The 21878-nt window shown below is 37.3% G+C and overlaps 1 long non-coding RNA gene across 1 annotated transcript; it reads left to right on the top strand.

Annotated features, from left to right (window-relative positions):
- The first annotated feature begins 165 nt into the window (after nt 1-165).
- Nucleotides 166-16252, top strand: LOC135407647 (uncharacterized). Its single transcript, XR_010426955.1, has 3 exons — nt 166-270; nt 5788-5826; nt 15048-16252. It is a non-coding gene; the product is annotated as an uncharacterized LOC135407647 (long non-coding RNA).
- Nucleotides 16253-21878: the final 5626 nt, after the last annotated feature.

Raw genomic sequence — 21878 nt, 5'->3', positions numbered from 1 at the left:
TGTAATTAAATCTTTACAGACTATTCATGCACATATCTATAATATATTCATAACAAAATCAAAACAAAACTACAGTTAATGAACGTTCACACCATAATCATTCTATTTGCTTTATTTAATATACACTTAAAATTAATGCATTTGTAATTGGTTATTCTTCAAACAGATTAACTTCTGCCTCTATACTCCTTCTACTATGCAACCTTCAGAATGAAGCTTCACAGTTGTGCTGAGAAATCTGGCAGTTTAGTGTCATTTACTTTCACAGACGTAAAAAAGACCATATTAACCCTCCCTGTATCTGGCTACCACTTATGCTATATTTGCCATTAGTTTATGTTGTTCTTGTAAAAATAACACTTTTCAGACTGATTTGGAGATTCTGAAGGGGATAACAGCTCTGAGCTCATTCTGCCTCACAGAGAAGCCAGATATGGATGCAATATGCACACTGTTTGTCAAGTGTACTTTCAAAAATTACTTTTTTTATTGGGAATCCTATTTATGTGTCTCTATACTGACACCACAGACTTCAGCCCAGTACTGAGCTATATTCTCAGACAACATAAAAGATAACGTGCTTTTGCTGAAGTTGTAATGATGCTAGTAAGTATGCTGACCTGGTGAATCTATATGTAAATATGCAATTATCTATTTCTTTCCTCAAACATGATAAGCTCAGCACAGGATTTTCTTGCTTAGCAAAGGAAAACTGAAGTGTCAAATCACCTGCATCGTGCTGTCTGCTCATGTGTAGATTCATAAGAATCTACACATGCACATTAATGTGTAGCTGTAGCATTCTGAATACATTGTTAAAGATATACATGTATAGATGTAAATCAACCTTTCCTTATGTTAAAGGGAATTGCAGTTTAGTTAAAATATAGTATTAAGGTACTTCTGTATATTAACAAGATATAGGAGAGAATTCCAATAAAATCTTAACAGTTTTGTTTCCAAGAAACTCTAGAATACATTATAAAATTACTGTAATAAAAAATAAGAAAGAGAATACAGCTTTATCCATAAGTTACATTTCAGATACATATATTATACAGTCATCTAAGGCAGGGGCAGATGTGTTTTGAAGTGATCAATGAGAACTCTTAATGTCTTATATATTCCGATCTGTAATTATAAGTAATTGCACTTACTTCTGGTACTGTTCAAAACAAGCTTTGTAAGGTTTGCCAGGCTTTATTTCTCTTTCTTAGACAAATAATCTTAGGAGCCAAAATAAATGTAATACTAAGTTCCAGAGCAATGGCAAGCTGATAGAAAGCCATGACCACATCACAATAGCATACTTTCATTTTTTTTCTTTCCTCCCTGATGTTTTTATACTGGATTATAAAACCAAACCCAAGATGGACTTTATTGATTTACATTCTCATATCTGCTAAAATAACTGAAGAACTGCATAGTTTGCCCATCAGCACAACAGTCAACATGTCATTTTAAAAAAGAGCAGTAAACCCTTCAGTAGTAATTGGATTCAAGTCATACCCACCCCACAGCAGAATACAGCAGAAATATCAGTCTGAGAGTAGTGTTGAATATTTTGTTGCTTTGCCTCCAAAAGGAAAAAAAAAATTAGAAAACTTCTATCTTGTCATTATCTAAAAGTTTGTAGTTTATGCAATAAGGCCTGCTAAAGTTGTGAAAGCTAAACACAACTGTTCCTCCTGATATAATTTTAATTTTCTTCAAGTGGCTGATAACATAGTTCCCGACTGCCAGCGTTTACTCCCTCACCTATCATTCAGGCCATGCTACTGCTCTTCTTTAATCCCTTTCCCCTCAGATGCAATGAATCCCAAGGTGCACCTGTCTGATCTGACAGGGATCAGTGTAATCACTTTAAGGTGCTTCCAGTCACTGATTCCATATTGACATGACCCAGGGTTGTGCTACACAGGTATTTCACCTCTTGAAAAAGACCTAATCCTTAAGAATTACTACCATTTCCTCTTCTATATTACATTTAAGTCAGAGCACCTGAGAAATTATTGAGGTGAGATTAACTATGGCCAGCAACCATAGCATAAGAAATGCTCAGCATGGCAAAGAACTTTGCCTTATTCATTAACATCAATACTTCTACTGAGCAAGAGGCTTTTCAACAGAAAGCATAAAGATTCATTTGTTTGTTTGCACAGCATTAGTTTCAAAATATACATCTGTAGCATGTAGTTAATACACTAGGTAAACTGTATACATATATTATAATGCATTCGATTTTGTAATGTTGTTACTTATTTTTACCCTCCATCCTGGTGTAATTATTAAAAAGCCTACAGCCAACAAAAATAAAACAGTATGTAGCTATGACATTTCCAGCATAATCTGTACAAATTACCTAGTAGAATGGTAGTAAATATGACTGATAGAATCCAAACTGTCAACCTTTCAAAGGAACCATCTGGTTTTCAACATCCCCCTTTACGCTTTTTTTAAGGTAGTCTTGTGATTTCCCCAATTAAATAGACAAGTGTAGTTCCAATACATAAGATAAAATGCTGATGTTATCCAGACCTTTCCCTGTAAAAATGTATTAGTTTTTCAAAGACAAGGGTATCAAAATGCCCAAATCCATTTTAAACAGGCCTTTCCATGCAAAAAGTCTACAAATGGCTCTTGGACACTTTCACTGTGTTACAGCTAAGCAAAGCGCTGTCATAGTGAGGAAAGCCAAGACCAAGCTTCTCTTCCTTGTAACAGTTTGTCTAATGGAGATCTCTGAAGTGATCTGGGAATGTCAATCATGGGCTAGTGAAAATTAATTTCAAGCAGAAAAAATTCAATAAATGGCTGGAGAATCCTCAGGCTGTATAAACTCCAGATCTTCACTGACTTTTGATCCTGCACATTCAAAGATGTCTCTTTGTTCACACTGTTCAATTCTAATTAAATTGAAAAACTGACATTTTCAGAAGTAAATAAATATGCTTAATAAGTCCTGATTATTATTGCAGGTATAGCAGTAGCAGAACCCAAATTCTTACCAGTATGCTAAACTATTTTTGAAGGAAGAGGGTGTTTTTGATTTTAGCAATTGCCAACTTTTTATGTGTCTTTGTTCTTTATCCATTCTTCTTTCTGGCTCCTTTCAGAGTATGACTTTGCTATCACACGTATCACAATATAAATACCTTTGTAGATGTTATCTGATTACAATTTTAAACATTGATATGACCTTTGTTCCACATCTGTGGAGAATGAATTCTGCTGTGTATATATGCAGCTTGTTTCACTTCTCTTGCTGGCTTCTCATGGAAATTTTCCTTCTCATATTCTTACGCATAAATGCCTCAGAAACAGCAATCGTCCTACTGAGCAATGAGGACATTCTGGAGTGCACCTGTCTCATTTCTACATTCCTTTGGCTTCATCTTTGATGCTGAACTCACCTCCTGTTTATACAGGTCTTATAGCTTCAGTTCCTTCTTTAACTGTGGTGGTATCTTCACATAACTGTCCTTCTAAAACACTTTACAATGAAATCCACATCTTCTAATATTCTATTATTACTTTATTGTCTTTGCAATATTCAATCATGTTCAGGAGGTCAAGCCTCAGCATATATAACAGATGAAGGCCTTATGACATCCAATCTCAAGTAAATCTGCCAAATCTAAAGTTTTCCCCCTAAGTATCCACACACCATAGTCCTTATTTCCCTTTCTGATTCGTTTATACTCATCATTATCCTCTGGTTCCTACAGTGTCCATTCCTTTAAATAAAAAAATAAACAAATTGAATACTGATATTAGGCCTTTAGTCCAACTGCTGTTGCCCTTTGAAACAGTCATTTTATCAGAGATGTTTCAGCATAAAATGCCATAAGTCATCAGATATATAATGCTTTTATGTCTGTTACCAATTTAGTAAGCTTTATAGTTGAAAAGTTATGGAAAGAGTTTATCCAATCAGAAGATCTTAGAAATCTGCACACACTCTTTTATTTAAAGTCTGAGGTAATTTTATGTCAGTCAGTGAAATAGTGAATAGCTGTTCACCCCCGCTCAATCTGTTAGTCAGAACATGATAGGCAAATAGAAGGAAGATAATTAAACAGAAACATCAAAGACACTCCAGGTTACAGAGGGAGTGGTACAAAGTTAAAAAAAATTAACAGCGTAGTAGCTCATATGACAACGTAGCTTTGTGTGGCCTTTACATAGACACTACTATTGTGTTGCAGAAAAACTACTAAAAATTGGATTAAAGATTTTCAGATACAAAAAGGTAGAGGAAACTTGGAGGATAAAAGGCATGAGACAAGAGAGGATGTGGCTGGAACACGTGGTATGGGATGTATGGGATCAAGGCAGGGACAGGGAGAGAGAGATTATTCAAACAAAGCCTGACTCCTGACAATGAGCAGAACAAATACACGTGACAAGGAAGGGCAGAAGAGAGAGATCAAGATTAAGAAAAATCAGATAGCTGCAGATTCAACAAAAGGAGTGTAGTGTGTGTGATCAGAAAAGGTTGTAACAAATAATAGAAAGCATGGATCCAAATAAATGGATTTGTTCATGCTCATTCCAATCTTCCAGTTCAGACTTGAATAAGGAGTTGAGGGACTGATTTATTCTGTTTTTCTAAATTGCAACCTTCTCTTTTATCTAGTAGAGGTAATAGGTATCTGTTGAATACCTATAAAGGTGAAAATGTGTTTGACTTTTCATTTCTGTTCTATATAATCAAAACATTTCCCTAAGTATTTACAAATTTTGTCATTCCCAAGGCACATTTCTTTCATTGCTTCATTTTACTGTGTTCACTTTCAGCCTTTATTTCCATTTAACACTTTATGAGAAATAAGTTACTGCTTCAGAAAACAAATCCTACCTGAGACATAATAATATAACTTTCAGATGTTTTCAGAACATTTTTAAATAGTGTTTTGAACTTGACTATTTTTAATAGTTAAAAATGAGGATAGAATAATGTCAGTAGGAGTTCTGAACTCATTTACTTATCTTACATTTATAAGATATGTATTTTAGCTTAGCTGTTAACTGAAGAAATATAGTAATTCTAAAATACCAAAGATATTTCTCAGTAGCACGTTTCAGCCCAGGCATATGCTCAGCCTAGTTAAATTTGTCCTCAGTAAAACTCTCCCAGCAAGCAAAAAACCCTGAAAAGAGCTCAAGATAACCACGCAAAAATGAGGACTGTCTTTACTCATACAACACTTCCTTATGCAAATAAAATAAGACACAAATTTACCATTACAGAATAGACACGCTTTTGTCTATAGTTGTCTTGGTTTGTCTCAAGGGTTCTAGTGAGTTGTAATGAGTAATTTCACACACAGAACATACATAATTGGTACTGCAGCTTTTTTTGCTATGTTCTATGTTTATAAAAATTTGTACAAAGACCTGTACTTTGGAAGACAGTGAGAAACCTGAAAACAATTCTTTTTAGAGAAAGAGCGTATTTTAAAACTTGTGTAGCATGCCATAGCTCAGTTTCATAGTCAACTGCAAAACGATACAGCAAATCATATGCCTCTAGCATCTATTGTCTTGATTTTCTAAACATCAGTTGGACCAAAAACGGCCCAAACTCCAAATGCTACTTAGCCATAAAATCAGAGCATACCAGAGAACACTTCCTTTTCAACACACACAAAAAATATACATCTTTCAAAGACAGAAGGCTGTCTTTGGCTTAAATCTTGAGTAATAAATTGTGCTTGAGCACAGAAAACCTAGAAGAAATTCAGATTTCAAGTAGTGACCTAGTGACCTCTTGCTGCTTCCTAGGTACAAGACGTTCAAGGGAAGACTACTGGGCAGTAAATGGTAAGTTACATAAAAGTGAAATGCAATTCCAGTTGAATCTCTATATGCCTCTCTTTTGCATGAAAACAGAATCATAGCCCTATACAGTCAGATAAAACCCTCTCTACACCTCTATTCTATTTTCATGAAAATAGAATTCTCATTAGAATAAAATTAGCATGAGTAAGTAGCAAACAGGACATATAACTGAAAACTGCAAGAAGTCTTTAAGACTGAGAAATAATTTGTCCTAATTAACGAACTCTCTTACTCAACTCTCTTAGGCATATGTGGAAAAAAAACCCACATGTATTTTCATCTTGGAAGTGCACATCTACATAACCTGTTAAATGACTTTCTGTTTCCAGATTTTCCTATAAAACATTTTATCCCTGTCCAAATTTGTAGTGTCATTAAAATCTCAATTTTGGAAATTAAAAATTTGCAAAAATAGCCATATGACTGGATGCCTGAGCTGTGAATGGACAACAATTGTCAACACAAAATGTGAGAGAGCCCAGATGTTCATTTAGTAAAAGCTAGGGATGTAACAGAAATTTTTAATTTCTGAATTGAACTGGAAGGGGTTGTCTTCAGATAGAAGAAACTGTGCTCCCCTTAAATCCTAGTCAAATTCCACAAAAAATGCATTTTCTGTTACTTTCACACTAATGTACTAAAAGCAGAACTTGGCAAACTGTTACCACATCATTAAAAATAGCATAAATTCTCATGGTTTGTCCTTTAAGCAATTTAGGAATAACATTAATTTCATTGAAAAAGTACCTATGTCAAATACTAAACTAAACTACCGAAGCTCTTCTTCGAATGTGCATTCACAGTACACACATATTTATAGATGAAGAGGTAGTAAACTAAACAGAAGTCTCAGCAGCAATGGCTGTGGATAATAAAAACAAATATGAATTCTCTGTTACATAATAAGGAAAGTGGTTTGCATGGTGAACATTTCAGGAAGCATCTGAAATCCACCACCTTTTTCTCCTAGGTTCATTTTGAAGGCAGTGCAATTTCTTGTTGAACTACAAACAAAAATGAGTTTCTTTATCTTCAATTTTATTTTCTTTTTACCAATATCAATTTCTTGAGCTCTTTCAGTCCTCTGGGTAATAGGTTTTATCAGCATTTTGAATGAATAGTGAACTAGAATAATACACCTCATTGGCATGAAATCATTTTTATTTTATATGGAGTGAGCATGATTCCTATTCATTTCTGAATGTTAAAATACCCAGCATAATAGAGTAGCAATCTTCAGATGCATACAGTATTCTTGCAAGGTAATTCATATGCCCTAGAGACATTTGATTCTGTAAATCAACATTTCCTTTATCTCAAACATTCAGACTAAACCAATTTTGGATCCTGTTTTCAGTTTATTTTGCTGTATTGCTAGTTCTTCTTTGGCATGACTGTTACATTAACACAAGCAGGAATCTTGCACTGCACAAGTAACTTCTTGTACTTTTATGTAATGAATACACAAGAATTGATTACTGCAATTATTACATACCCAGTGTCACAAAAGAGGTATTTTGTCTTCAGGTTTGGAATGAAAAGTCCATAAGAAATAAATCTGACATTTTTAAATGCATTGTCACTTAGATGACATCTAAGAGGAATTTATAGTAGAATGTGTAATGGACTTGCAGAAGTCTCATTTTAGTACATTAAATACTCTAATCCTACCCTCAGTTTTAATTCTCTTGTAATATATTAGTTTCTGCATTTATGTCTATCATTGAAAGGTAGGAAAATATTGTCTGTTTTGACAGCTCTACAAAGATTTGTGACCATTGAAAATATTTTAACTTGTATTATGAAAGCTATAAAAAGACTCATAGGAAAGCAGTATTGTAAATTCATCGTGAAATGGACATATTACTTATAAAACATAATTCACATTATAAAAGAATTAAAAAGAAAAAACAACACTGTGAAACTATTAGAATGAGTAGTATAGCTTGAAATCTAAAGCTATTGCTAATGAGACATGTAAATAAAATTTGACCAAAGGAATCCTGGGGTGCTAGAGGACCTTTAGAAACTGAAAGATTGTTATTTCCTACTAAATGCACCTTAAAATGACATCTGCAGTTTTTTTCAATTGTATTTCGCAGAGTCATAGAGTCAGTCAGTTTGGAAAGGACCTCTGAGATCATCAAGTCCAACCCTTGATCCAACACCACCGTGGTTATTAGACCATGGCACCAAGTGCCACATCCAGTCTCATCTTAAAAACCTCCAGGGATGGAGAATCCACCACTTCCCTGGGCAGCCTGTTCCAATGCTTGATTACTCTCTCTGTAAAGAATTTCTTCCTAATATCTAACCTAAACCTCCTCTGGTAGAGCTTAGGATCATACCCTCTTGTCTTACTGATAGTTGCCTGGGAGAAGAGATCAACCCCCACCTGGCTACAACCTCCTTTCAGGGAGTTGTAGAGAGTGATGAGGTCTCCCCTGAGCCTCCTCTTCTCCAGGCTAAACAGCCCCACCTCCCTCAGCCTCTCCTCATAGGACTTGTGCTCGAGTCCCTTCACCAGCTTTGTTGCTCTTCTCTGGACCTGCTCCAGCACCTCAATATCCTTCCTGAACTGAGGGGCCCAGAACTGGACACAGGACTCAAGATGTGGCCTCACCAGCACTGAGTACAGGGGAGAATTACTTCCCTGGTCCTGTTGGCCACACTGTTCCTGATCCAGGCCAGGATGCCATTGGCCTTCTTGGCCACCTGGGCACACTGCTGGCTCATGTTCAGCTTCCTGTCAATCCAACCTCCCAGGTCCCTTTCTGCCTGGATGCTCTCCAGCCGCCCTGTGCCCAGCCTGTAGTGCTGCATGGGATTGTTGAGGCCAAAGTGCAGGACCCAGCACTTGGCCTTGTTGAACCTCATCCTGTTGGAATCAGCCCAACTCTCCAACCTATCCAGATCCCTCTGCAGAGCCCTCCTGCCTTCCAGCTGATCAACACTCCCCCCCAACTTAGTGTCATCTTCAAATTCGCTGATGGTGGACTTCATCTAAATCATTGATAAAGGTATTAAGCAGAACTGGGCCCAACACTGATCCCTGGGGGACACCACTAGTGACCGGCCACCATCTGGATGCAGCACTGTTCACCACCACTCTCTGGGCCTGGCCATCCAGCTAGTTCCTAACCCAGCAGAAGCATTATGTCTAAAAGCACATATGGTGAACATATAGGAGGGTAATGTTGCTGTGGTCTTATGTTTCAGCATGATTTGAGAGAGATTAACAATTGAAATAGTAGAAAATGAGGTTATTATTGCTCACATAATTAAGAATGAAAGCAAGACTTTGAGACAGAAGAACTGTAACCAGCAGAGACATTGGATCTATATGCTTTCAACACTGCTACCTTCAAAAATGTTATAAGGCATGGTAAATACTGCTTTTCAAAATAATAGATTAAAAAATTTGTTGAGTGAGACACTAGATCTGCTAGTTGTAGACTGCAGCAAAACACTACTTCTTAGACACTTCTGCAATACTTATGTCTGTGCACAAAATCACTGAGATGTAGAGAACTATATATTTTTTTGCTGTGATATGCTGCTGAGGAACATGAAATCTTGGCTAGAGTTGAAAGCAATCAGATTAGTCACCATCCTTCTAATGGTTATTTTTATTCTTATTTCTATGAATTTGACAATAATATCAAGAGATTGAAAGGAAAACCTTTGAAAACAATTTTAAACTTTATTTCACAGCAAATTTCTCATTCCACTGTTTCAAGCTAGTTCCCAAGATGTCCCTTTGAGAAAATCTTTACACAGCTCCTTTGCAACACCAGAGCTCTGCCACATGTCTCATTAACCAGTGAGGGAAAAAGGACTGAAATACTTTTTTATATAGTTTTGTGGTTTTGTTTCTAATGTTCTCCCCACTGTATAGAGAATAATATTCCTTCCTGTTCATTACGAGTAAATCCCAAAATACCAAGGTTTTGTTTCTGGAACTAGGTTCTGGGATTTTGTGGGGTTCTTTTTCGGATGTTGGGTGTTTGGTAGGGTTTTTTTGGTTTGGTTTGGTTTGGTTTTTCCATATGTTTTGTTCTTCTGTACTTGGGAGGTACTTAGCTCATTCTACTACCACATGGCAAAAGCCACGTGTTGATATATCTACTAAGTACAATTATATGCTGAGATGTTATCTTCTCTTTAAAACACTGCCTACTTAGTTACTGCTACAAATTACATTTTTTATTCACTTCGGACCATTTTAAATGGTGCTCTCTTATGACTTTAAACTTGTTTAAAATCTGATATGCTCAAACCACTGCTTTTGGCTTTTGATCACTTTTTAAGCCCCTACTGTAAACAGAATATTTTTTAATCAACTTCTGTAGATGTACAGTTTGCATGCGTATCTACTTTTATGGACCTGGATAGATAGCTTTTGCTACTCACCTCATTAAAAGATGTAAAGTTTCAGATCTCTATCTTTACAGAGACATACGCTAAAAATACTAATTAAAAAAAAGTAATAGGGAACCGTGTCTCAGATTTTCAGCAAAATATCCAACAGTGCTTTCTATCTTACTCAACTTCATTAGTTAAGTTTAGTAGTGAAGACTATTTGTATAATTAGAACAAAAAAGGGTTTCACAAATGAAGTAAATGTTATTTACTATAACAATCCTGGCACACTGGGGAGGTCCCATATGACTGGAAGTTGGCAAATATCACCCCAATCCATAAAAAAGGCTGCAAGGCTGACCCAGGTAACTACAGGCCTGTCAGCCTGACCTTGGTGCCTGGCAGAATTATGGAGCAGATTATCCTGTGTGAAATCACACAGCAGCTACAGGATGGACAAGGGATCAGACCCAGCCAACATGGGTTTAGGAGGGGCAGATCCTGTTTGACCAACCTGATCTCCTTTTACGATCAGGTGACCCACCTGGTGGATGAGGGGAAGGCTGTGGATGTGGTCTATCTGGACTTCAGCAAAGCCTTTGACACTGTCTCCCATAGCATACTCCTGGAAAAGCTGGCAGCCCACGGCTTGGACAGGGGCACTCTGTGCTGTGTCAGGAACTGGCTCGAGGGCCAGGCCCAGAGAGTGCTGGTGAACGGAGCTGCATCCAGCTGGCGGCCAGTCACCAGTGGTGTTCCCCAGGGGTCAGTGCTGGGCCCAGTCCTTTTTAACATCTTTATCGATGATTTAGATGAGGGCATTGAGTCCATCATCAGCAAATTTGCAGATGATACTAAGTTGGGGGGTAGTGTTGATCAGCTGGAAGGCAGGAGGGCTCTGCAGAGGGATCTGGATAGACTGGAGAGATGGGCTGACTCCATTGGAATGAAGTTCAATAAAGCCAAGTGCCGGGTCCTGCATTTTGGCTACAACAACCCCCTACAGCGCTACAGGCTGGGCACAGAGTGGCTGGAGAGGCCTGGATCAGGAACAGTGTGGCCAACAGGACCAGGGAAGTGATTCTCCCCTGTACTCAGCACCGGTGAAGCCACACCTGAAGTGCTGTGTCCAGCTCTGGGCCCCTCAGTTCAGGAAGGATATTGAGGTGCTGGAGCGGGTCCAGAGAAGAGCAACAAGGCTGGTGAAGGGACTCGAGCACAAGTCCTATGAGGAGAGGCTGAGGGCGCTGGGGTTGTTCAGCCTGGAAAAGAGGAGGCTCAGGGGAGACCTCATCACTCTACAGCTCCCTGAAAGGAAGTTGTAGCCAGGTGGGGGTTGATCTCTTTTATTGGAAAGTTGAATTTTTTTGTGTGTTGACTTCATCATCCATATTCCAACTGAGTTTTATAAATACACACATAACTTATTCCGTTCATGCAGCTGGTTGTAATGCATCACTTTGATAATGAAAATATTTAATTTCTGAAATTGGTTTCATCATTCTTTTCCAAAATGTTAAATAATTAGGGTTTTTTGTTTCTTGTAAATGCACAGTGTAATTCCTCTGTTTTCTAGAATCTGGACTCTCCTTCTGATCATTTAGTAACTAATTCTCAGACCATAAATTATATAAAATTTACAATTATATTTCAGATTCCATGAAATATTTAGAACTGAATCCTGATAGTCTCAACAATTATTAATTTTTTCTCTACTATGTAAATAATGCATTTTAAAAACTAGAAGACCTACACATTGAACATAATTCCACTTTTCAACACAATTAAAGGCATATTTGTCTTTTGTAACTTTTACTTCTGAGGAACAAAATATGCCTGGGAGGTTCTAAAGATATGACTTGTATCATATTGGAAGAACTTTCTCAAAATCCTAGCAGATAATCTTGTCTGTCTCCATAAACAGACAACATGCAATCTTTCCAGTTATTACAAATACATTATTCCGCTGTCTCACTGTTGCTTACTTAGATATTATCCTTCCTTCTGGAAAACTACTATGTAGCTTTAGAAAACAAATCACAAAACTTCTCATCTACATCTCAGTCTTCTCTAAATGCCGTACTTTCCCTTAAAAATTTTACCTATTTTCTCATGAGAAGGAAAAAGAACCCCAGAATATGTTTTTTCTAACCTCCACTCACTAGAAGCAGACTCATTGAGATACCAAAAAAAAAAAAAAGTGTCCTGCTGACTATTATTTCCCTTCCAAGTAACTGAAATGACATAATACTATTGTACTTTCAGTTTCTAGCCATGGCATCAGAGATCCTATGGCCAGATTTTCACTCAGGTGACATTATTTAGAGTAATACCTCAATGGTTCCTTTCCACGTGCTGCTCCCTTTGTGTTTCATTTGGTATGGGGAAATAAATTATGGGCAAAGAGCCTTCCCTTATAGTAACTCAAGCACTGTTGTCTGCCATTTGCACAGTTTTCTGCTGCCAAACTTGTTGTTCTTCACTGATCTTAATGATTGGGGAAAGAGAAAAATAACTAATTCCTTCGGTGCCTAACTATTTTCCAAAATCTTTTCCGTTGTCATTATCTGTCATTACTAAAGGTCACAGGAGTAATGCCAATTAGCTTTATCAAGAAGTGGCAGTAATGCAGAATTGCAGGGACTAAATACACATGTATCTATAGAGTCATCACCAAGGGGAGAGATGGAGAAGATATGGAGGGAGAGCAGAAATTTGTTGAAACTTCAGGTGGATGGCAGAAAAATACAAGCTGATGTCAGGGATGCATCTTTCCTGTTCTGTAAGCTGATCTGTACAAAACACACATCATAATTCTGCAAACATTTTTACTAGCCCGTGTGGGAGATGCTGCCTTCAGTTCTGCATGGAAAGAGAATGAGCATTCTCAGCAGAGGAAATGTGACTTTTTAGATGGCACTGTTAACACAGAGCAAAACCCCTCTGAAGTGTTCTGTACATGTGTGGAGCCTGGGTTAAAAAAAAAAAGAAAAAAAAAGGAAAAAAAAAAAAAAAGATTGTCCATTATCTGTTTAGAATGGATGAGATAATGTTTGCTCTGGGATATTTTTTTTTAATATATATTTTTTCTTGCTGTTATCCACTAAATTTTTAGCTGTTCTAATTAGCTGGAAGCTAAAACATCACTGTTAAGTATCAGTGTAATAAAGTATCACTGGCTAACCATTAAAATGGTTACCTCAATGGACATTTGTGTTATTGGGAAGAGGCTGGGTGAGATGTGAAAGGCCATAAGCATACATGTATTCCATTTATTTCAACCAGAAATAAGAAATCACGTCCAACTACATTCACTTTATTGAGGTTGTAGTGTTGGTTTTCAACTGGACGTTAAGTGAAGCAAAGAAGAAATTTGTGTCCTGAACTCACTCAAGTTTACTTCATTTTGAAGTTTGCATGCTTTTTGTTTGCTAGTTTGATTGCATTCTGAATAAATGTTCCAGCTTTCAGTGTAATTACTGCCGTTCTTTTACTGCAATCAGTTCAATGGCTCTCTAGAACAGCTTCTGAGACACTTTTTATTCTGAAATACTGTGCAAATAGTATGCTACCTTCTGAGATGTATTTCCTTCTAAAAAGAAGGCTAAAATTAAAGGATTTGTAAAATGTGAGAGAAACATTTCAGGCTTGGCTATACCAATATCAAATTCATAATGAATTATAAATAGTATTTGAACTTGATAATACATGGCACTTCTCTGAATCTTAAGCTACTAGAATCAGAAGGAATTTGGGAACTCCCCATTTCCCCAGTGAAGTGAAGTGATAACCTGGAGGTATTCTAAACGCTGCTCTCCAGACTCTACTGTCAATTAATATCATTTCACTTCTTTTTCTTTTTTTTTTTGTTCTATTTGTACTAGAGATAGTAAGAAATAATTTCAGTCTTTCACACTTCATACATAGTGATTGCTTGGTGATTCCTTAGATTCGTTCATTAAATCTTCAGATTTTTTCATTCTGTGCCCACCTGGGTAAAATAAATAATAGCCAAAATTACTCAACCAGAAACTCTTATTTTTAATTTTGTCTTCTTGGCTATGTTCTTCACTGTAGGCCAGAAACTCTTGTGTTCATTACATATTGTTGCATATACACTCATAGACTGGCAAAATAAAAATTAAAAAAAAGCAAAAAACCAATAAAACAAACAATGAAACAAAACAAGCAAAAAGAAACAGCTAATTCTTTTGGGTCTTTGTATAATGTTAATTGCCTTAAATTAGGTGCAAGATCTCTCCTAAGTATCAGGTGTACCAAGGGCTGTCTATGTACCATTGCCATATTCACTGAGCATTTTCTTTAAACACACTGGCTAGTTTTGCAGCAGGATTTCCTTGGGATAGTTGTTGGACTTTCCAGACTTTCCACTTAGGGTGTTATTCAATGAAGTCACACAAATAAATAGCTTTGGGGCTCAACGTTGAGGCCGGGGTTCCTCTGAGAATGCTCCCACCTGGGCAGCTTCTGCAATAATCGGTCAATGCTTTGCAGTGAAGGTTGCTGTGAGGTCAGGCAATCCTCATCTCAACTTTGTTGTCTTCAGAAAGCCCATTGTCTCCCAGCTTAGAGAATTGGCAAATACACCAGGTGTGCCCCTATATGCATCTGCATCAGAAATATAAACATAAGACAAATTTGAATTTCTTACTTTCTTCCTTGTATCTTATTTGCAAATTGCATTCAATAACCTTTAGCCCAGAAAGTGATTGGTTTTACGTATACCTAAGATGCTTTGTGTTTTGGGTGGGGTTTTTTTGTTGTTTTGTTTTGCTCTGTTTTGTTTTGGTTTTTTTTCATCTATGTGCTCATGCCTACAGGACCACATATATGAAGATATGAATCCACTCCAAGCGACGCTTTAGTAAAGAACCTAGGTGGTAAAGAACCACAGAGATGGGTCACAACATTTTACTGACATCCTGGACAGGATCCTTTGGTGGTGCAGAGCACCTACATATGTACGAGGTCTTCCTCCAGAGAAAAATTTGCCTGTTTTCGAAGGAGAGTGGGTAGACAGACACTGTCTCTCTGAGAGCTAATGACTAATTTAAAAGAAATATGACCACTCAGGTTGATCCAAAAAGGTATCTAATCTTGTTTTATCTGGGATATTGGGGAGCAGGAGTTTTCCTGACCATGTGTGATAACTGAGAGCCGTGATCCCTGACCCAGAAGGCAGCATACTGGGCAGGAGGCTAGGATCCTATGGAGAGGGGAGAACGCCATATGCTTAGAACCCCCACAATTGGTCATATATTGAAAAATGTGCATAAGGTGGCATGTTTCCAGTGAATACATACAGAGTTATGGGAAACTCAAAATAACTCTCCTAAGGAAATTGAAGCCGATTATCTTCAGTTTCTGTTTTTAATCTGGAGTTTACTTGATGTATTGAAAATTCATACCAAACAACTACAAAAGCAAATATGGTCTGGTCCCAGATCCTGCAACCAGAATTCATGTGAATTGATTTGCCTGGAAGTAGTGCAGGACTTAACAACCTCTGGACAACAACTGGGAACTCCCAATACCACCAAACAACTACAAAACTATGGACTGATGTTAGGAGAGTAAGAGCGATACTGAGACCCACAACCCACAGTGTTGTTTCACACTAATTCACCCCAAGGAATTTATTAAGGAGAACCTCAGTTATCCCGCCTCAGAGGCAGGTCGCAACACAGGTAGTCCTCAAAACAGGTCCTCATTGTCTGGATAAGAAATGAAAAAAAAAAAAAAGTTGGTTTGCACCATTCTGTATATCCTTCCTATGTAATACTTATCCCCTTTCACTTAATCCACAGGAGCAATCATCTGACTTTGGGAGGTGTGAAGGATAACCATCTCCCGACACTTCAGTGAGCAATCTGAAGTACACATCAATTGTACTTTAGACTTGGCCCTGTTCCATTGCTGCCAAAGCAGATTTTAATGTTGCAACAAATGGTGGAGGACTGGAGTGGTCCAAAATCCCAAAAATTGACCAAATTTGTGAAGTCTGGCACCTGTTTGTAATTAGAAAAGAGCAGATTTTCATGAATAAATGAATTCTTAGGTAGAGTTCTTCAATTTCTGGATACAAGCAAGATATACGTGGGCTGATTTTGAACTCCTTTGGGAAAGGTTTCAAAAAAATAGCTCATTGTGCAAGCATGTTAGTTTGCTTGGCCAGGAAATAAGCTGGCTATGTAATGAAATTAAATAAAGACATTAAGAACATTTTCATCAGATAAATTAGTAGGTGGATTTGTAATAATCTTTGTCAAGAATACTTGCCTAATTAAATATGTTATTATAGTTAAAAAAAAGTTCTTATGTCCATACTACCTTTCATCTGAAAGAAATATTCAGCTCTGAGATACACAGGTTCCTTATCAATGTTTTTATGTTTTGGTGTTTTGGTGGTTTTTTCACTCACCTCTTGACTGAAGTACCCAGGACCTCAGAATTTTAAAAATGTCTTGTCTGTGATTTCAGAGAATAGGGATGGACCACTGGTCTGCCAAAACTATATTTTTAGCTTTGCAGATTAATTTATTAAGGAGAGTGTTAACTGAAAGGAAAAACATTTCTCCTTTCTTGAACAGTGACTGTAGTATGTCAGTAGGAATAACGCTTTCTTCTTTCCACACTGCCAGCTGCAACATGAAGGCAATACACTTGGAGAATGTCTCTTCTCCCCTAATGTCCCTCCTTCTGGCAGAATTAAAGCATCAAGTAAAAGTAAGATCAATCACATATTATTAGCAAAATTCTATTCAATTTTGATGGTAAAAGACGCAAAATGGTGCTCGTCAAGCCTGTGAAAAAGAGACTCCTTAGGAAAACATTCTTTAAGTTTACACAGTGAAAAATTATTCCTTCAAATTTGGGCAGATTCTAGTCAATCCTGACATACTACCTTCATATTAGAATCTAAAATGCCTTTGAAAAATAGTTATATTATTACAATGAATCATATATCCTGAAAGTCATATTTGTAAAACAATATATGAAGATTTAATGTAAAAGCAACATGACAACAAATGTCCCTAAATGCAAGCTGCTTAAAGATGATTGATTATTTCAGATTTACATAAAAACACAAGCAAGAAAATAACTATCGTTTCTTGAGGGGAATCTATATTTGCAAATAAATTTAATCTCTAATAAAAATCAAAATATTATGTGTTGTCTTTTCCAGCTGTCGCTTTTCTATTTACCTCCCAAACAACTTGGAGTAATAATAGATTCTATTTTTTATATACAATGGAAGTTACCTGCATAAATAACATCGAAGAAGTAAAACAGTGGCAGGAAAACCTTGAATGACTGTATCAAATTCTGTGGGTATTATAGTGATATCATTTACAGGAGTATTCATAAATAGAAAATTATGCTCTCTTCCTACCTCACTTTCAGGCAGGAGTCATAAACGGGTAAAGCCATTTTCTATAAGAGTGCAAAAATGACAAGAGACCATTTTTTGGAGAAAATAAGGATAGTTTGCTCTTTCACAAATAAGAATCTTACAAGCTCAGCTGGGTAGGCAATGTTGCATATATTATTTTCCATCTTCTGGAATGGTTATCAGAAAAGTATTGTTTGCAGTATAGTGATTTTTACTGCAACAACAGCAAAAAATTCAGTTGGAGAAAAGAAGTGATTTTGAGAAATGTAATTGCAATGGAAGTTTGGTATCTAGGAGCTTTTGAATACAGGACTGACTTCCCTAAGTGTCCATCTGCATTCTAAAACGCCTGAATACCTCCACAAATACATCCTCGGTTGTAAGTCTCTCTCAGTGCAAAGAAGAAGTTAAGGTTTATAGTAGATTTATTAGGAAATGGGTAACCTTTGCTTCACCCAAATTAGTTACGTGCATAGGTATCAACAACCAAAATTTAGATCCAGACTCAGCAAGAGCCCATAGTCTTTCTGATAAAATTCCATAAAGGACTGTTTCTGGGTTGCTCAAAATTACTCATCCTTTGACAGGACTTCCCTGTTTTGATAGAATATGTGGAACCTGTCCATCATTTTGGTGCATAACAGTCCAGATAAGGCTCACTGCTTCTTTACGGTAAATACTGACTGGGGTACAGAATTGGTGAAAAGTAAAATGTATCTTGAATAATTGTGTAATGATCTGAAGCATGCTGGATTTTTGTGCTATTTCAATTAAAATTTATGTGATGCATTTACTTGAGTAAAGAGTGGAATATGAGTGCTACTCTGGAATCATGGTCATTGCTGAAAACAGTTATATTTTCCATTTCTCTCTCTTTCTCTCTCTCTCATTCTGTCTCTCTCTTTCCAGGCTATTGGTACAGAGTATTCCCTGAAACACAGATATCAATAGAGTCCTTTATTAGGTAAATATTTAAAACAACAACAACAAAAAGTCAATGTGCTGACCTTTGTGTCATCCTGTGAGATGTCAGACCTCTTAAGTCTCTATGGCCCTCCAACAAGAGATGATAAAACTTCTTCCATAACTCCTCTTTCCATAACTCTGTGTATTGTGAGTCACTGTATTCTGGATTTAGAGTGCTGTGTTGAAACCACCATGGCATATGAGGTATTCAAAAACAAGAGACAAAGACTTTTAATACCCTCAGCACCTGCCTGTTGCCATAAGTTATCCACTAACTTTTTTATCTTACAGGCAGCTTAACTCAGAGCCAGAGGTTTGAAAAGGAAGAAGACTGACTTCTGCCTGGCTCCTTTTTATTTCCTTGTCACCCCTTAGTCTGAGTTTAGCACAAATATCAGCAAGTTGCCAAGCCAGTCAAAAGTATTATTGATTCTGAAAAGTATGAACCAGGTTGGGTGCCTGTGATCAAGATAAATCATTAACCCTTTTCAGCAAGGTACTCTAATCCAAAGAGCCATGAGAGTTTGCCCCAGCCATCACTGCTCCAAGGCACAGCCACTTTAATGAAGGAGTGTCTCTGAGAGAAATCATTCAGCAGAAACTAGAGGCAGGTGTAAGGGCTGTGTGGTTCCTGAGGGGTGACAAGGAGAGCCTTTAAATCACATCTAGGCCTAGAATTAGATGAGACAATTTGAAGAAGTGAAGAAAAGGGAAGGGTTGGTCGGGTCCTAAGGTTAATGGTGATTTCCAAGAACAAAGGCTCTGTCAGTAAGTGCAATTTGAACAATGGTTCCTCTCCCAGAGGAAAACTTTACAGTTTGCTTTCTTCAAACCTATATAAATAAACTAGAAAAATTCTTTTTTCAAAAAGAAATGAAAATTTGAGGGACTTCAGACCTTTAAACTCAAACTGTATGAAAAAGAATAGTTTGCATTGGAATGAGCAAACTAGGGCCTAGTAGCTAAAAGGTGTCAGTGTACAGATTTAAAAGTTATTGAGAAAGCTAGGACAGATCACTTAAGAGACTGTTATAGTGTAATGGAAGATATTGGAATGATACTTTACTTTTTTTTCAGGCCTAATAGTGTGGAGATTCAAAATCGCTCTACCTGCTGAAGTAGAAGTGAGTGGACTAAATATCCTGAATATAGTCAGACTCTTAGGGGAGGAAGGAAATAGATAAACATAGGGCTATAAACTTGTGTAAGTCAACCTGCATGAGCTCCACTGAGTCATATTAGTGGGGCTCCATCAATAAATATTACAGAAGACACACATTCCTGTCCCTCATCACCAGTACAATCAATTCAGGCAAACTATGAAATATTTAGATCCTATCTCTATTTTTCTCCTAAATTGGCTTTTGAATCTAACTCCTAACATTCAGGGGACTGTTTTTTCTTAGCATTTTCTTCTAAAGATGCCTTATTCCTTCAGGATACTTGTTCTTTATATATTTGTCACATTCTGGCAGCTATAGCAGGAACAATTCCTGTTCTGTTGCAGGATTGATTCTTTCTACTGATGTCAACTCTAATTTGACTCGAAAGAGAACAAGATCTGGACCTATTTGTTGTTTATGTGAGCAGGGAAAAGTCTGTATCCTGGTAACACAGATATTTATTTTGTCTCTTCCTACTGAAACATCTAAAATCTTTTTCAGAAGCCCTGCCAGGCTGCTGAAATGTCATCAAAATGTATGCCAGATGGTCATATTCTCAAGGGGATTTCCCTGAACATGCCAACCTCAGGGATCCAGGACCCTTATGTCCTGCACTTCACAGTCAAATAGGATTTGGTAAAGGAGTTCTAAATATCAACATCTGTCCCTAACGTGAGTGCTACTCTTGAAAGTACTAAATGTCTTATCCGTGCCCTATAGAGGTAAGTGGAAAAAATGAATCACACAGAAATAACCAAAGAGGATAGAGATTAATTATTTTTCTGGAGAGAAAACATTAAAACCCAACTCTAGACATAAATGAAAGTTGATAATAAGAATGCATTTATGTTTCTGGCCTAGAACTCAGTTGTTTGTTTTTTTTTTCTTTTCCATGAATTTTATACAGAATTATGGTATTCTGAAAGCATGAATCCTGTAGTTTCCAAAACTGGTTATACTGAACTTAGTGTAATATGATATTCTAAATTATTAGAATTATTCCATAACTGGCTGAGGCACCTATGTGAACAAAATGTCCAGGATAAGCACCACAGTTTTCCCACAGAGTTATGCAGTTTCCCATGTCACACATATAATGTACTACTTAGACTATCATTAAAAGATTACATTTTATAGTACCAGTGGTTAACTATGTAAGATTAGTGTGTCTGAAACTGTGTAGCAAAAAGCAGCAGAAAATTTAATTAACATAATCTGCATGTATGCCAGTTAATAATGCCAAAAATTGAGCATCAGTGAAGAGAAAAAACATAATTTTTAATCCTCTCCTCCCACAGTCCAGTGGGGGATGGGGCTGTGACACAGCACGGACAGGTCCGGAGACAAGGTAGAGGTGCAAATGGAATACTTTATCGAGATGTCCAGAGGTTTTATGGGTTTCAGACAGGAAAAGGGCTAGAACGTGGGATGGAGCATGAGACAGACAAACGGGGGAACAAATCGGGGTAGGGACACAGGTAAGGGGGAGGAACGTGGGAGGAACCGGGGAAGGAAAGGGCGAATGGCAGCTGCCTCCTCTCCACAGCTTCTTCAGCCTATCAGAGAGGGAAGCAGGGAAGCAGGGAAGCTGGCATGCCTGGACACACCCGGGAGATACAAATCCTGGGGAAACATACAATGTGTATATTTATAAACACATAAGAACCGTAAAGTCCGTATCGTAAAGTCCCTATCATAAAGTCCTTTCAATCGCTGTACATCTTTTTCCACTCCTGAAATCGTTCCCATCCTGAATCTTGCTCCTTCACACTCTCCTGGCCTGAAGAAAACTCTCAATTCAAATTCAATTCAAAAATTGGATTTTAACTCACCTCTCCTCTTGAGATGTTTCTATGTTGGAAGGTTTAGTCTTAATCTGTTCATTATGCCCCTAATCAAAGGCAAAACACTGCCAGCTGCATTCCTGTTGATGCATTATGGAATAAGAAAATACAGTGGCAGAGATTTAATCCCCCTAGTCCCTGTGAAAATAAGAGGAATCAGGGAGCACCTAAACCATTGTATTTCAAAAGCTTTCTCTTCTTTCTTACTACTTTTTCATCTATAAGGGGATAGGTAACACCTTCCCTGGTCAGGAAAGCTCATGGGAGTTTTCAGCACACACCACA

The sequence above is a fragment of the Pseudopipra pipra genome, chromosome Z, assembly GCF_036250125.1.
Source record: "Pseudopipra pipra isolate bDixPip1 chromosome Z, bDixPip1.hap1, whole genome shotgun sequence".
Classification (NCBI taxonomy): Eukaryota; Metazoa; Chordata; class Aves; order Passeriformes; family Pipridae; genus Pseudopipra; species Pseudopipra pipra.
This window is presented reverse-complemented; position numbering and strand designations above follow the sequence as displayed.